We start from the raw sequence: 19,358 nt of genomic DNA on the forward strand, positions 1-19,358 counted from the left end.
CCACAATTTGCCCCACCCAGGAAAACGTGCCACCGTGAAATTAATAGTGGAACGTTTTGTTTGACCAAATATGAATACGGACCAAAACTTGCATTCCTTGCCAAAAAAACAAAGTTCACGGGCACACAAAATCACCTTCAGGAACTTTCAGTGTACCAGACGCTAGGTTTACTCATGTTCATATCGACTTGGTTGGACCCTTGCCCACTTCAAAAGGACATACCCACATCCTTACTATAGTCGATAGATTCAGCAGATGGCCGACAGCAATACCAGTGAAAGACATATCAGCCGCAACAATAGCCAGAGCGATTTTACAAGATTGAATAGCGATTTTCGGAGTGCCTTCAGTAGTCAAAACAGACAGGGGTTCACAGTTCCAATCAACTCTTTTCACTGAATTCAACCATTTGTTGGGAACAAAGCACATTAAGACTACTGCCTATCATCCTTGCGCAAACCGTATAGTGAAACGATTTCATAGACAAAACCATCTTTGGCTATGAACGAAAACAAATCGGACTGGTTAGACAATTTGCCACTCATTATCTTAGCAATTCGCAACACTGTGAAGGAAGATTTGCAGAGCACACCTGCAGAATTAGTTTTCGGATCAGCACTGATTTTACCAGGACAATTCTGCGAAAACAATACAGACATTTCCCCAACGACAACTTTTGTGACGGACTTAAAACACAAAATGTCACAATTAAAATTTACTCCAACCAAAAAGCCAAACACGAACATTTTCATTCCAAGCGATATTTACACATGTAAATACGTTTTTATCAGGAACGACGCAGTAAAAAAAACACTATGTCCAAATTATTCCGGACCTTATTTAGTTCTCGACAGGAGTAAAAAGTATTTTACGATATTAAAAAGAGAAAAAAAGACACTATAACAATAGACAGACTTAAACCTGCATTCATAGACGAACAATTACGCATTTCTCCTACTCCAATACAAGAACATACACTCAGAAACGGACAAAGAAATTGCAAAAAACAACACACTACAAACAACAACAAAAACTGGTCGAAAAGTTCATTGGCCGAAACATTTCAAACAATACACAACTTATTAAAAAAAAAATATATATATATATATATATATATATATATATATATATATATACATAAAAAACAAAAACGAAATACGTTTCTCTTATATATATATATATATATATATATATATATATATATATATATATATATATATATATATATATATATATTCTCCCCAGGAGGGGGAGTCTTGTTCGAACATGCTTTTCTTCACATATACACACCCACACGTACGCACGCACATACGCACACACACGCACGCATATACACAGCCTCATGCACACACTCACATTCATGCGCATACAGACACCCGAGCTGTAACGTCACTTCCTTTTAAGTGAAAACCAGACATGCGCACCCAGAACACTAACTCCAGTATTAAAGTCAACAAAACCTGTCAACTTCCCTTTTTCGTCCGGACCAACGTTCGACCTGTTGAGTCGACGAACCGACCACGCGCCCTAATGTCACTTTCCCTGCTACTATAATGTGGGATAAGCGCACGTACACTTTATACGCTTTCTCTCTCCATGAACTGGATTGACTTTCTCACTCTATCTCCCCTTCAGCTTTTGTCCATCGACACAGACGTGTGTGCGACTCTCTATTGAGCTTAACCCTCTCTTTCTACAGGCCGGCTTGTCACTTCGCGTTTCTCTATTGCATTCCCCTTTCTTCCACGCGCGTAGTTGTCAATGGCTGAATGAACACATGTACACCCAAGACTTTCATTTCTCAACAGAAAATAAACGACATGTTTATTTTATTCCAGCATTTGAGTTCTTTGTTTCCTTCATTCAATTCGTTTCATTATTTTTTCTTGTAGCGAGTTAGGGTATTTTTATCCTGGTCCGCAACAATCTCCATTTTGAGACTTGTCCCCTCCTTCCCATGGGGGGGGAGACAACTGTTAACCCATCCGTTCTGCTTGACGTCCGAATTCTAACTCCAACTCTATGTCCAGCTAACTAGAACACGTGACAGACACATCAACTTCCGATCAGCTGTTTTAAAGCTTCCGGTGCAACTTTTCAAGTTTACAGTTTTGACATGTTTTGCCAACTTTATTAAAACATAGGGTATTCATGCAGAGAGTGATCCGTGCTGAAATAATAAGGTTATTATTTAAAAAGCCATTCTTAACATGGGGAGAGTGTTTTGTACCTATCCTGTACTTTAACCTTACAATTGAATAAAAAAAAACATGTAAACTTTAATTAAATTTGGAAATACAATTTAAAAAATAACGTGGATCACTCTCTGCATTAGCACCAAACATAGTTCACATCTCGTTTAATTCGCCATGTAGATAGATAGATAGACTGATCGATAGATAGATAGATAGATAGATAGATAGATAGATAGACAAATAACAGATAATTTCTATTCTGCTCAACCAATCAATATTCTATTGATTTTATATTGTATATAATATATAGTAGCGATTTCCAAAGTAAAAAAATATGACTTTGGTGCCATCAGCTAGAATCGTAACCAAAATATATAACTCTCCAGCCTTATTCATTACCGTCTAATCTAAATCCAAGAACTGCTGAGTCGATTAATTGAAAACCTGGCGACCCCCCTTCTCCATGTTTAGAATTCTAAATAGAAAACTATTTTTAAGACGGAACTGAGGACATCCCACATTAACGTAACATGTTCAAAATCATTTTCGGTTAATTTTTTTATAATTATTCAATGATTTTTATAATTATTTAATGAATTTTTTAATTATAATTTAATAATTTTTTATGATTATTTAATGAATTTTTTATTATAATTTAATAATTTTTTATGATTATTTAATGAATTTTTTTATTATAATTTAATAAATTGTTTATGATTATTTAATGAAATTTTTAATTATAATTTAATATTTTCTTATTATTATTCAATAAATCTTTTATTATAATTTAATCATTTTTTATTATTATTTAATGAATTTTTTAATTATAATTTGATAAATTTTTATTATTATTTAATGAATTTTTTTATTATTATTTAATTATTTTTATATTATTTAATGAATTTCATGTTTTCATTGAAATATGTCTTCTGACCGCTGATTGCATAATCGCTTCAGCATCTTCCGGCTGATAACATAACCTATTGGAAGATGCTGAAACAAAGTTGCCAGACATTGGTTTGTAAACTAAGTACTTAATTTAGTATATTCTTGTTTGTATTTTAATTAAAAAATATCTACTTTTTTTTCTGTACTAAAATTATTTTGTTAGAATTATAACCATTTGAAGTTATATTAAAATGTTTCAGAATTTTTAGATGAGGATTAATATTGTTTATAATTCGGATTATTAATCTCATTTCGGTTGTTATATTCCAAATTTTCCGGTCGAACTAACCTCCGACCTTCTCCATGTGAATATTTTCAAACTTAGGAATCTATGTTGAACTCTGGAACCTATACAGTAGTTCGAGTTAAATGCATTAAAATCTACATGGATGGATTATTCTCGTTCTGTCAGCCATAATTGAACAGAAGCATTACTTATATGTTACTAGCCTGGGTGCCCGACGTTGCCAGGGTGTTTGGAGGTGTGTGTTGAGCAAAAAAACGTGGGGGTAGGCAGGCTGGCTCGAACTTGTATCACGAAGGAGGAAAAGAACGTGAAAAAAAAAGTGACGTCTTTGCCGTTGCATCCATTGCCAAACTGAAAGTCGCGAGTGTTTAAATTAAGGCTAGTTAATCGAAAAGAGGCGATGACTTTCGAAAATATCGGCGAAAAAGCGACCCCTCCTTGTAGAAAAATGCCTCGTTTAGGGTAAAGGAGTTAATGTTTTTAGCCAATTTTTCGATATTTATCGTCCGAAGGATCTAGCTTCAAAATGATACTAATCTCGTGAAAATTCGTCGCCTCTGTCGAAAGTTTTAGGCAGATATACATGCATACATACATACATATATACATACATACATTTAAACAGACAGGTGAGATTTATATTATACATTATTTGCTATTGTTTACTGTAGTAAGGATTTAACCTCCAATATCCAACAGACTGTCACATAGAACATATTGTCCATCAACGCATTGCGATATTAAAATACTTAAAGTAACAAATATAACACAGCTTGAATATATTGAATAGTTTAATACAGCAATCAATGATAAAATAACATCAAATAAAAAGAAACATCGAAATATCATTTAATTCAAAATAATATAATCAGATGATGAAAACTAAACATGCTGGGTAAGCAATTTCGAAATCTAAAAAAAAAAATCTATTTATATAATAGTTTGTTTTAATAATTATATTTCTATATTTTTTCTTTTTTTTTTTTTTCTTTTTTTTATTCAATTTTCACCCCAAACAAGGCACAGTGCCACTTTGAAGCAGGGGGCTACTATCAGGGACTTAATAAGCGGGGTCATTATGAAGGGAGATGAGTAGAAAGATGTTTGTTTATATTATTATTATTATTATTATTATTATTATCATTATTATTATTATTATTCATCTCTATAATATGCTGCTTGTTCCTTCGTTCATCTGTATATTACGATTTGAAAAAGGCCAAATACAATTTTTGAAGGCCAACTTGCTTAAAAATAAGCCAAATTCTTGAAATTTGGCCTTAAAAAGACTAATCTGCCCATCTTAGACAAGAATACAAGCGGGGCCTTTCTTGTAGCCTCGTGTTCGAATATCATTATAATAATATTATACAGGGTGTCCCAAAAGAAGCTGACGGGTTTTAAATTTGATTAACTTCCTCAATATTCAAGTTATGCTTACCAATTTTCATATGTAGGTAGATGAGCCTCTCTGTGATATTTTGAGATATAGTAAGATATCATAGTCTGCTTATTCTAATTATATTTACACAACTTAATCTAGGGTATGTTTTTCACAAGGTCTAATTTTAGTTATTAAAATTAATGTTACTCAAATGTCCACTATTTTCATTTTCACACTCTTGTGCTCTCTGCAGGCATTGTTCAGCACATCACTTAATGTTTCAAGGCTTATGGCCCTAATTTCTTTCTCTATATCGTTTTTAAGGGCATTTATTGTGGCTGGTTTGTTTGCGTATACCCATTCTTTGAGGTAACCCCAAAGGAAGAAATCTGCACTTGTGGGATCTGGCGAGCAGGGTGGCCAATCTATCTCACAGCCATGAGAAATTATTTGGGTGCCGAATATGTCCTGGAGCAGATTTAATATTTCTCGTGCCATATGCGCCGTTGCACCTTCCTGCTAGAACTACATTGGTGGTTTGTTTTGTACCCAAGGTCGAACAAAATCTTCAAGTATCTGGGCGTAAAGAGCTCCTGTCACTGTTACATTCTCTCCTTCTTCATTTTCAAAAAAGTAAGGTCCGATAACTTCATCCGCCATTACTCCACACCTCACTGTACATTTTTGAGGGTGTAATTGCCGTTGTGCTGTTGCGTGGGGATTTTATGATCCCCAAATCCTGCAATTTTGCTTATTTACGAACCCATTCAGATGAAAATGGGCCTCATCGGACATAATGAGATTTTTGAGAAAGTTTGGATCCCCACTGGCCAAATCTTGGAATTGCATGGCGTATTCCATCCTTTTTTCCGGATCGTTTGGCTGAAGCTCTTGCACCAATTGAATTTTGTATGATAATTTGCCCTCTTCATGAAGCATTCTGTGAAAAGATGATCGAGAGACCCCAATTTGACTTGATCTCCTTCTTACTGATGTGGATGGATCCTCGGACACACTCTCTGCTAATCTCTGACGATTCTTATCACTTCTTGCCCTACGGGGTCTACCAGATTTAGGGAGGTCACATACAAACCCTTGCTCATGAAATCGAGCCATCATAGCTTTTATTGCATTGGGAGTAGGGGAATTTCTTGTGTTGAAGTTTCGTCAAAATTCTCTTGGAGTTTCTGATATTGACTCATTCAACCAAAAATACGACTCTACGATACATATTCATTCCTCGGTAGCATAACGAGTCATGATGACCTTGGAAGTGTTACTCTAGATGATCTGAAAAAAAAAGAAAAATATAAAATATTAAAGTTATGAATTTTTTTTAATCATTAGGCTTCTTTTGTGACACACTCTATGATCATTGTTGTAATGCTGCGAAAAAGGAACTTGCAGTAATTTTGATGTGCAGCGGTTCTTCACCAAAGAAAGAAGTCAGTGAACTGTTACATAAAAAGGGAACATGCGAAAGAAACAGGACGAAAAAAAAAAAAGAACATTATCTTTTAAGGGATGCTGGACTGAAGTAGTAAATTAAAGATTGTCTCATACAATGTGATGTTATTATTTGTATTGAACTATGTAACACAGTATTACTTTCTGAGTATTTATTTGTACTTTATTATTATTATTATTATTATTATTATTATTATTATTATTATTATCTCATTTGGATCAGTTCTGTATTTAAAATACGATGAACACTATTTTCATAGAAATGTTAATAAACTCATATTTGTTGTGTGTTATTAGGTTTTTCTATCCAAAAATCTATTTTTTGTGCTATCCAGCAAAATATCAGTTTTATCAAAACGTATTTGTTGATTAAATATATTTCTCATTCCGTGGTGCTTCTAGTGAAAAACGATTTGAATAAAAACACATTAAAATGTAATTGCAATCGTACACGAAGCATAGAAATAAGCATCAATTAAATATTAAACAAATAAAATAACGAATAATGGAAAGCATTGAATAACAACAAAGAAATAAAAACATTAAAATAAAATAAGAAAATATTATTGGACGAGAGAAGTTCTCCCAGGTCATCATCAGCCATTGACTGGCAATGACCACTAGAGTTTGGGTGGCAATAAGCCTCCCCAAAGTCCCAGTCCACTTCACACCCATTCAGTAGCAGTCTGGTTAGTGCTTTCACTCCTTGGTTCTTTTCATCCTCCTTTACCCTTCTTGAGTATTTGGCGTAGTCCAGGTCATGTTAACTTTATTATTATTAATTATTAGTAGTAGTAGTAGCATTATTATTAATAAGAATATTATTATTATTATTAATATAATTGTTATTATTAATGATTGTTATTATTATTATCAATATTATTATTAATATTGTAATAATTATTATTAGTATTATCATTATTATTAACATTATTAATATTATTATTATTATTATTAATATTAGTGTTAACATTATTATTATTATTATTATTATTATTATTATTATTTCATAGTAGCCTCAACTTTTGGATTTTTTTAGTTGGAGTTTCCCCCCCCCCCTTGCATTTAGACGCTTAGCTGTACCTTAACACTTCATCGTTCCTAGAATGTAACATTTTTGCAGAATTGGAAAAGCCATTTATGGTAGCTTATCATTATGGTTGCAAGCGTTTCAATTACAATTCGAATGCAGTTGACTTCTTTACATTTCTATAGTTTAACTAATTCGCATTTCAGATCTTGATATTTATTTATTCATGTTCTTTCGATTGCAATATGCTATCAAAAAAGGTAGATTATGTTAATGATTGAGCAGAGTCTCCTGTTTTTGTTTAAAAAAAATATGTCAACTTTGGAATATTCAATTTGTATACGCATGTTCCAAAGTTTGACATTGTCGTTTTCCCCATATCATTTCTGGTTTATGCTCATACCATTTGTCATACCACTTGTCATTGTGGTCAAATTCATAAAGATTTCATATATTCCAGTATAAGACCTGTATGACTTCTCGTGTCTCCATTTTTTATGTTGCTGTTCAGCTAGCATTCTGATATAATATGCATTAATGTTTCTTCCCTTTCATTATACAATCTGCACATCAGGGATTTTGCAGTTTTGTCGATGTAATGTTCGATGGACCTAGTGCGATTGGCTTGTTCCTGGCTTGTCATTTTAGTGCTCTTAGTTGTTCGAACATGTTTTCCTCACATATACACACCCACATGTACGCACGCACATATGCACACACACGCACACATATACACATCCTCATACACACACCCACATGTATGCACGCACAAACGCACAGACACGTACATATATTCACGTTTACGTATATACACTCACATTCACGCGCACACACACACACACACACACACACACACACGCTAATGTACACACATGTACGCACACATACGCGCACAAGTACGCACACATGCGAAACGTCACTTCCCCTGAAAGGAATTCCAGACATGCGCAGTCAGAACACTCACCCCGATATAAAAGTCCACGACACTACTCAACTTCCTCTTTCTTCCCTTTTGCCTGGTTTCGTCAACCAGGCAAGTTCGGCGTCCATAGCTCTTGGTTTGAAGACTTTTCCACATGGACGACTGCTATCATGAACGCATGGTTTTGCTGAGGCAAACACTCCTTTTCTATATTCCTTTCTACGTGCGGGACGGCCATTTCTCGTCCTCGACTTCATCCCTTTCTTTTTCACGCATGTAGTCGTCAACGCCTGAATGAACACGTGTTACACCTAAACCATTTTTATTTTCAACAGAAAATAAACGACATGTTTATTCCATCCCGCAATTGAGTTATTGTTTACGTCATTCCATTCGTTTCATTATTTTCTTTTGTAGCGAGTTAGGGTCTTTATACTCTAGTCCTCTACACAGTAGATCTTTTAAGATCAACCTGACCAACCAATTTCCAGCTTCCATTGTATCTAAATTTAGTATTCTTAAAGAATACACTGTGTAATTTCTTCCCAAATAATTTTTTCCCTCTCTCTCTCTCTCTCTTGCAACCTCTGACTCTCTTCAACCCCAGGTCTTAGTATCTTTTGCCTTTCCACTTCATGAAGAAGAGTTTCATTATTTTCAGAAATATATTAGATTTCCTTCCTCTATATTTGCCACATTTTTAACACTAAGTAAGCCTTTATCACCTTCTTTTTTAGGTAGACGCAACCGACTTACATTTCCTTTCTTAGCAAAAGCCCCATAAATTGTAAGAGTTTGACATATTTTTGCATCCAAACATTGTAATTCATCTATATTCTAGTCAAGTATACGAGCAATATATCGAATGATAGCTATTGCTATGACATTGATGGCATGTATTGTATTCCGACTATGAAAATAAGATTTAAGAACAACCCTTAATTTTCTGATGTACTCAGATGTCACCTGATTTTTCATTTCCGTTTTTGTAGACTCTCTCGCTGCCAACATTCTTTATCAGATCTGTTGTTGGAAGATCAGAGCCATCTGAGAGGAATTATCATAAGTAGTAGTTGTCATCAATATGTATCATTTGGATTCTGTCTCTCATCTTGAGTGTTATTTTCACAACATTTCAGTCGAGGTAACCTCCGATCTTCTTCAGGTGTATCTTGTCAAACTTGGGAATCTGCACAGAATTTTGAACAGAACCCTTTATTTGTTTTATGAGGATAGCATGTTCTCGTTCCATCAGCCATGATTAAATTCTTTAAAATATTTTAACCACTGCACCACCTTGAAGGCAATTCTAGTAGAAATTTCAGGAGCTTTGAACCTAATTTATTTCTAGATGTAAATATCACTGTTATTATTACTGTATATTCTTATTATTATACATATTACTGTGTGTGTGTATATATATATATATATATATATATATATATATATATAATGTCAACTCTCATATCCTCTTCTTTGTCTACACGCTGGACTATCATTTTCATTTTCCACTACAACACTCATTTCTCTTCCCACGCGCGAACAAACGATAGTAACCCGAACTTGAGATGAACACACATATCCTTCTACAACACCAACCCCGCAACGAACATTGGTTACATACGCGCGGACATGAACACATGTTATAACTAAAATGTTCATTCTTTCAACAGCAAATAAACGACGTTTATCTTATCCATCAATTGAGTCTTTGTTTCCTTCAATGTCATTCGTTTCATTATTTTCTTGTGGCGAGCTAGGGTATTATATACCCTGGTCCATTACATATTTCATACCTCGTCAGTTGTCCGCCTCCCATCATCGTTTACATTTCCCTTCTGCACTTCCACTCTCTTAGTTCTTTCATCAAAGCTAGTTTCATCAATTTTACTTTCGTTATTCATTTCATTCCTAACCATCCATTCAATCTCTTCTCTTGCAATCACTGAAAGTAGGTTGCTATTTTTAATTTGCTTTAACTGGGATACCAAACTCGCGACACTTCTAGGTCCCCTCCTCTTGATTCCCATTCTTCCTTCATTTTTCGGATATATCCACCAGATGTGGTACTTCCACTTCTTACAAAGCATTCCCAAAGGACTCTTCTTTCCTCATCCGTCCAGGTTTTTTTTTACATTTCCTGTTCCAACTCCCTTCGTGTCTTGGTACCCTCTCTGGCAATTCTCACTCCCCCTATATCCAGCCACATCCTCAGAATTCCGAACAGTTGTATGATGACGACAGGACCCACCCTGTTGACCAGTGGGACACCTACGTGACGTGAGACCATCACAAGATGTTCTAGCCTCAATTACGTCGTTATTTTCAATATTTTGATTTGACATTCTCTCATAAATGGGGTTAGTGAATTTAAGGTTACACCACCACCAATAGTTTTATCGAGACATTATCTCTAGGAGGGTTCCCCACCAAGGTCAAAGATCCCCTCCCGACCTTTTTCCTCCATCACCACCATTATTCCCATTACCACCACCAACAACAATAGAAATAAAATTTACAATGATAATAGCAACACTAATATCGGTAGCAATAATATTAACAGCAAAAACAACAATAGCAATGACAGCAAAAAACAACACCTGCCATTACAGCTACAGTAATAATAAAAATTAATTAATAAAAACATACCACCATTACAACCACCACCACTACTACTACTAGTAATAATATTAGCGGTAATAGTAATACCAATAAAGTAATTTTTTTAAATAATAATAACAATAATAATGATAATGATAATAATGATGATAATAATAATGATAATGATAATAACAAAAATAATAATAATAATAATAATAATAATAATAATAATAATAAGTAGAAGGACAACAGTAACAATAATAATAATAATAATAATAATAATAACAATAATAATAACAATAATAATAATTTCAGTTAGAAAAGCTTACTTTGTTCGTTTTTTTTTTTTTTTAAACTCTTCTGCCGATGTTACTTTTGGTCAGAAAAATGTACACAAAAACAGAAACATAAAACATCCTAATATGTGAAAGACAATTCCTCGTTTAACCGTGAATTCAATTTTTAAATACTAATTTCAGTTAGAAAGGTTTTTGTTTTCCCCCCCCTCTCTATTTTTTTTTTTTAACTCCGCCGCTAATTTTGCTGAAGATCGGAAAAATGTAAGACAGAAACATAAAACATCCGAACATGTGTAAGACAATTCCTTGTTTAACCATAAATTTCAAGTTTAAATCAAAATTTCGGTTAGAAACACTTTCTTGTTTCGTTTGTTATTTATTATTATTAATAATAATAATAACAATAATAATAATAATAATAATAATAATAATAATAATAATAATAAAAATGCGAGGAGCATATCGGTCCAATTGATAAAAACTAAAAGCAAAGAAAAACAAAACAAAACAAAAAAATATTTTCAAATTTAGTTGGACGTTGATTGAATAATCTCATGTGAGTAAAGGATTTCTTTTTTTTTTTTTTTTCATTATTATAATTATAGTTGTGGTGGTGATAGTGGTAATAATAATTATTATTATTATTATTATTATTATTATTATTATTATTATTCACTAGGAGTAGTCACACAGGCTACCATCAAATCTTTCTCCTTGAGGACAACTTATAGTGCTATCTGGAGTCTGAGTGACAACAAGTCACCCCAGACTTCCATTACTCTTCGCCTCTCTCAATAACCATCGCGTTTGCATTTGTATTAACCTAACGGCCGCTTACCATTGATTTCTCGTTGACACCGACTATTGATCTTCACTGGAATTTAGGGGGCAAAAAGCTTCTCTAATTATTGTTGTTATAATAATAATAATATTAATAATAATAATTTAGTAATTATAGTAACAAATTTAGTAATAACTATAGAAAATTTTTTAAAAATGATAAAAAATATTATATATATATATATATATTATATAAAAAAACAAAAAAGATGTCGATAATAATAATATTTATAATAGCAGCAACAGAGATAGTGACACGAATGATTATGTCAATCATATACCGATATTGATAAAAGTAAATATACAGATATATACAAATACACACACATATATATATATATATATACAGAGTACAAAATAGACTTCATGGCTTAGTGGGGGATGCCCTTTTCTCTACCCTGCAACCTCTCTCCCACAGAAGAGACGTTGCCAGCCTATCCTTGTTTTATTTTTATTTCCATGGCAGGTGCTCGTCTGAACTCCAATCTCTGGTCCCCCCTCGCCAATCTTTCGCGAAAAACACCCGTCTAGCTGAAGCCACTGTGAAAAATTTCCCCCACTATATCTGTGCCTAAATCAAAACGTGGATTCCATGAACAAAGCTTCTTTCTTGGAACTGCACGCCTGTGGAACTCTGTTCCGTCTGCCTGCTTCCCACCTGACTACAACTTGGATGTGTTCAAGTCCAACGTTAACAAATTCCTAATGAACCGCCCCCTTAAGTAAACACTTCATCAAATCTCCACACTAACGTAATGTACTTGCAATAACCCTTATCCCTGAGTGGCTTCCGGGCCTTGATAAGTGGTGATCACTGTGTAAAAATATATATATATATATATATATATATATATAACTCTCTAAACGCAGACACAGCGAGGACCCACAACCATGCACATTAGCAAATTGCCCCATATACCCCGCAACAATCTGCCACCGTACACACGTAGTATACAGACTAGAATGCTCTGCCTGTGGAAAATTCTACATGGGCAACACCACGAGACCCCTACACATAAGAGTCAAGGAACACACACAAACACAAGCATCATCATTCCGCAAACACCGCAACACCTGCAGAAACACTAATACATCTATTAAAGTCGATATATTAACCGCAGAACGCAATATTGGGAATCTTCGCATAAAAGAATCATTACTAATATCCAAATTACGGCCAGAACTCAACAACAGACTGGAGCTCGGATCTTCATTCATTATATAACTTTACATACGGCTCCCACCTAAGACTTACCATTACAACCATAACCCATTAGAACAGATACACCACTACACACCGCTCACAGCCCAACTCACTATCCAGATAGGACATTACTACAAGCCCCCCCCCATATAAATTATATATAAAAAAATATATAAATAAATAAATAAATAATAATATAATAAAAGAAATTTAATAAATAAAAGCAGCAGTACATATTTAAAAAAAAAAAAGAAAAAAAATTAAAATAGAGCTAGCAAAAAAAAAAATCTACTACCACTTATAATCTCATGGAAATAAATAAATTAACAACTCCCAAGGAATATCATCCCAATCCCCCCCCCCCACCTATCTTCCTACTCCTGGCAACACTAACCTAAACACCCAGCTGCCGATCGAGAGCGCATCACCCCGCACCTCACCTCCCCTCCCCTCTCACATCCCACCCCTACACTATCCTTCAATAGCTGACCGGACACAGCCCACTAGCGACTTACGTGACCCAGATAAACGTAGACACCGCAAACACCAGCAGAAAAAAATAAATAAATAAATATAGTAATAATGATAAAGACAACAAAATAGAGAACATACAATTTTTTTTTAAAAAGCTTATGCTAAAGCAATAAGTTACAAACAAAAAAAAGACAAATAAATAGAAATAAATAAAATTATAAACATGTTAATTACCTAATCATACCATACATAAAGCGCCTATTCACATTTGCTCCGAGGCCCCACATAGCTACCCAACTTCTGCTCCATCATCTAACATGCTTTGAATCGATCTGTTACGCTTACCATTTGAAAAGTGAATTTTTCCGAAATTAATAATGGAATTTGTCGCAAACATAACAAGTAAGACATTTTACTAATACAACTGAATAAATATATGTATATATAAAATATATGTATGTACTTACTGATTTGTAAATCGCCACTTGTTCTCATCTTCTCTTACCAACAACGACTATATTTCATTCTCTACTACATACACACACACACATATATATATATATATATATATATATATATATATATATATATATATATATATATATATATATACGTATTATTAGTATTATCATCATCATCAATATATTAATATTATAATACCTTTAAAATATGTACGTACATGTGTCACGGTTTCCAGATTTTAAATTATTCGATCAGGATATCCTATTAATTTATTTATCTTTCCTAGTTGTTGTTTCACGCCATCTTGGCCAACTATTCCTCTCGCCTTCATCAGGTGATAACCGTGACGGGATAGGAACGCCGAATCTCCTAACTGCATTCTCAGCAATTACTGCCATCCATAGTTGTTGTCGTCTCACCATGTTTTGGCCAAGTAAGCCTCTGACTGGCTTTGGGTAGGATTAAAACCTAGCAAAGTTAATCAACGAACTTAAAATATAACAATGTTAAGTAACAAAATAAACTTATTAATTAACGTATTACACAAAACAAAAGTAAACCGTTACAATGTAACGATGTTAATTAATCCACAACAAAAATTAAATAAACTTGTTTGAAACGATGGTAAGGGAGAAGTATTCCTCCGTATAATTATTGCCATCGGGGAGCACTATGTGATATGACTTTCATTTCCATTAATTAACAAGTTTATTTAATTTTTGTTGTTGATTAATTAGCATCAGGTTGTTTACTTTTGTTGTGCGTAATACGTTAATTAATAAGTTTATTTTGTTATTTAACATTGTTATATTTTAAGTTCGCTGATTAGCTTGTTTTTTTTTATTATTATTTTATTTTATTTTTATTTATTTTTTTTTTTTAATTTCCAGGACTAACTTCAACTTCACCCGGCGCTTGCAGGTATAGTATTCGTGTAATTTTGTTTCTCTTTCTTTTTTTTTTTTTTTTTTAACATTCTTTCATTGTTCTACTGATTATTCGGCGTTTCAACTTATATCTTGCAAAATATGCTTATTTTTCCTATGTTCATGCTGGTTATCTCCCTTAGATTTAATGCTCGTTGATATAAGCGCCAAAACTTTTACAGTTTTAACAAAATAGCTAAAATAATATCGTGGGGTCTCCATTCACACTGAACGTCCACAGAATGTCCAGCAACAATGTATTACATAATAAAGATGCTGTTGTGGAATTTCCTGCTAGTTGCTGTTGTTGCTTGTTTTTGTGTTTTTTTTTTTGTGTGTTTTTTTTTTAATAATTAACGATTTCCATATACATAATTAACGATTTTTAATCGTCACCCATCTTATGAGCTGCTTCTTAGGATCATCGAACGGTGCAGAGAGCAAGCACGCGACTCAAATAATCAAATACCTATGATGGATGGCGATTAATTACTAAGTAGACCAGGTATAGAATTGAACACGATTGATTAACTTGAACCATTTATTAACTTTTTTTTGCAGATAGTAAATCAGCGTGTAAGGGAGATAATAAGAGTCTAAGGGAGGTAATTCGGGTTATGAAATTATGTTTGCTTTGTTTTTTGTTTTTCTTTTTAGTTTTTTTTTCTCTTCTTCTTTTTACATGCGACTTTGCATCTTTTGAAGAAATCTTGAGGAAAATACTCGACTGCAGAAACCGACTTACATAAACTACAAATGCTAATGAGACATAATTAAAAATGGAAATAAAACAAAAATATAAAGACGTCGTACGGGAAACTGAGAAAAATTCTATAAAGTATCAGAAATAAAATACAGCTTTATATAGTGGTACCAGCCTCGGAAAGTATTACATGAAATGCTTATGAAGCATTAAACCAGATGGAGAGGCCATTAACTATATCTTCACTGGAATGGTTGCAGAGATTACTAGGAGTTAAAGGAGGCGTTTTGCCATTCAAATTCCAGAGAAGAACAGTTGTTGGTGCCAGCGCAAAATCAATGGCAAATGACTGTTACGATAACGCAAAATTATTTGCAATGTTTATCAAAAGGAAATGGAAAGTGTTGAAACTCTAGAGAGATTTTTTATCACTCAGATTCTAGGGAATACTACTGTTTATTATTATGTTATTTATTTATTATTAGTGAGAAATTATTGATTCTGACTTGTGAGTAAATAATCATAGGTTCTCAGCTACTTCAAAACAATTAATTTGGTTTTTATATGGGGGGGTACGTTGAAGCTTCAGATGATGAACAGACAGATTCAAAACATGTTTTTTCTCGTTTGCATTTGACTATAAAAAAAGATGACATATCAGACACTTAGGACTCAGACGAAAAAGAAACACGAATATACAAGTAGGGGAACAATAAAAGTGTATTTAACTACAAATAAATACAAATATAAAATAAGCAGGTTGCAAAACAATTGCGGTTGCGGCTTTTATAGAAATCCAAAAAGTTCTTATTTTAACGTCTTCAGTTTGATGGTCCCATTCAAGTTCGGAAAGAAGAGAGATGAAATAATAAGTCTTTCCTCCACAGAGGTTTCAACGAAAGAAGGAGTTTAAAGGGAATCTCTAGTCCCGCTTAATAAATAGGTTGCCGTGATTGGTCGATGAGCGGCACTTTTGGCCAATGAGACAGGGCCTTATTTAAATTGTAAGGAAAGGAAATGCGAAGACGTAAAGGGAGGTAACTCTATTTTATTTTATAATATCGCTTTTTGCAAAACATAGTTCTCAAAAAATTAGATATTTTTTATGTTTCTCAGTCTGTCATTATTAACATCTCACATGAATCCAAAGGTTCTGTTGTTGGCATTGGTTTCCCCGATATTTTTCTATTCAGAATTAATTCTATAAAAAACACAGGGTGCCTACAGGAGCGACCACGTGAAGATTGCCAACATCCTAAGTGACAGTGATTTTTTTTTTTTTTTTTTTTTAAATAAACTGGATATTTTACAAACATAACTCAATACCAGAACTGAAATATATTTAGCATGTATTTTATGTGATTAAAAAAATACCATAAAATATTTAAGAGAACAAACCTTATTTGATTCTGCTTTCGTGATGGGTTAGGCAAAATTTTATGGTAAAAACTTAAAATGTAATTTATGTAAAAACAGTAGGAAACTTACGTACAAAGGAACGGAGTTATCTCCCATGAACACTTCGCACGCAAGAAAATAAAAAAGAATCGTCAAAGTAGTGAGTTATTCCCCTTTAGAGGAATCATATGCAAAGAAATGATCAAGGGAGATAAATCATGATTGAGAAATTTATTTCTTCCGTTTGAATATTCGGTAAATGTTACCAACAGAACACCGATCACTCTAATTTATTTTTTAGGGGCATTCGAGGTCGCTGACAACGAATCTGAGGTTATCTTTCAGATGCAAGGTTCCTTGTTTACTTGCGGTTGTAACGATGTAAGATTCCGTTGTACGAAAGACCAAATCGGCCATAATTTAAATATTTAAATTTATTTACTGAATTTAAATATTTAAATTGATATACTGTTTAAATGTCTACGATGTTTTTATTGGCGCTTTTCTTCGTATTTTTTAATAACATTTTTTTTTTTTGCACCATTTACAAGTTTTTTTTTACAAATATTTTTTTTAGAAGTATGTGCGACCTGGCACAAGGATAATAACTGATGGTTGGCCGCGTGCATATAGTACCCTGCCAAACCATGATGTGGTAAATCACACCTATAATTTTACAGATCCGAATGACCCCACCATTCACACAAATCGCATTGAGGGTAGCTGGAGTATCTGCAAAGCCAAATTCAGAGCGATGCGAGGAACTAGTCGTGCAAATTTCATCAGTCAGCAGGAATTTCTTTGGCGGCGGCGAATAAAGGAAAATTATTTTAGTAACATTCTATATTGGATACGTTTTTTTTATGAAGTTTAAGTAAAAAAAGTTCACTTTTTTTATTATTAAAAATACATTTCATGAAAACACTCATAAAATGTTCACGTTATTTAATTAAAAGTTCTCAATTTTGTTATTTTGTTACAAATTTCTAATAAAGATTATTATTTTTTTTATTATTAAAAATACATTTCATGAAAACACTCATTATAAAATGTTCACGTTGTTTAATTAAAAGTTCTCAATTTTAATCTAATAGTTTTATAATTTTGTTATTTTGTTACAAATTTCTAATAAAGATTATTTTAATTTAAACGGTAATTTGGTTTTCATTATAAACTCCGTCATGTTAAAGGCTTTAAAATCACTTTAAATAGTAAATCAATTTTAATATTTAAAAAAAAAAAGAGAAATCAACAGGAAAAAAATCTCGTGTGAAAACATTACGAGATACTTTTTCCGTATAATTAATAAATGTATCTTTATTTTACTATTACAGTATTAAAAAAATTATTTGTAAAAAGAACTTGTAAATGGTGCAAAAAAATGTTATTAAAAATACGAAGAAAAGCGCCAATAAAAACATCATAGACATTTTGGCCGATTTGGTCTTCCGTACAACGGAATCTTATATCGTTAAAACCGCAAGTAAACAATGAACCTTGCATCTGAAAGATAACCAATAATAATCAAACCCGCAGCAAATTTACCGTTTGCATGGTATGAACCTCTAGACCTTGGGACTATTTTGTGCCATTTCACCGTCCCCCCTCCTTAATGTAAACAGAATTTTTGTGAAATGGCAAATGTTGGCGGGTTACTTACGGAAAAACGGTTAAACTGCAGAAGCACCTGTTAATGAAATAACCCCCCCCGCCCCCCCCCCCAAAAAAAAGAACGAAAAACATAAAAATGTGTTTGGCGCTTATGTTTTTGCAAGCTGCTTTTTTTTTCTTTTTTTTTTTTTTTTTTTTTTTTTACATGGGCATCACCACTTATCAAGGCCTTAAGTCCACTCGAGGATAAGGGTTAAAGCGTGTACAGTAGAAATTGGACAATATAGTAATTGTTAGTAATAGAAATTTGATGAATTTGATAACTTATATGGAACGGCTCATCAAAAACTTGTTTATGTTAGACTTGAAGACAACTATATTATAATCAGCAGGAAAACAGAAGACAATTCCATAGGCGTACAGTTCTAATAAAGAAGCTTTGCTCATGGAATCTACGTTTAGATTTAGGTACAGATAAAGAGTGGGGAAGATTATTGATAGTGATTTCTGCTAGACGGATGTTTCTTGTGAAAGTTTGGCGATGGGGGACCATAGATTGGAGCTCAGCCGAGCACTTGCCATGGAAATAACAATAAAACAAACTCGCAACATTTCTTATGTGAAAAAGAGGTTGCAGAGAAGAGAA

At 33.3% G+C, this 19,358-nt stretch overlaps 1 protein-coding gene across 1 annotated transcript in view; it reads right to left on the reverse strand.

Annotated features, from left to right (window-relative positions):
* Window positions 1-5,091: 5,091 nt before the first annotated feature.
* The window catches only part of LOC145278094 (uncharacterized), a 62,924-nt gene continuing 48,657 nt past the window's right edge, over window positions 5,092-19,358 (reverse strand). The window contains exon 3 of the mRNA XM_080130359.1: window positions 5,092-6,065. The gene's annotated coding sequence lies outside the window, so the exon portion shown is untranslated. The remainder of the gene's footprint in view (window positions 6,066-19,358) is intronic.

Source organism: Euprymna scolopes, chromosome 6 (assembly GCF_053919585.1).
Source record: "Euprymna scolopes isolate OS-2025 chromosome 6, ASM5391958v1, whole genome shotgun sequence".
Lineage (NCBI taxonomy): Eukaryota > Metazoa > Mollusca > Cephalopoda > Sepiida > Sepiolidae > Euprymna > Euprymna scolopes.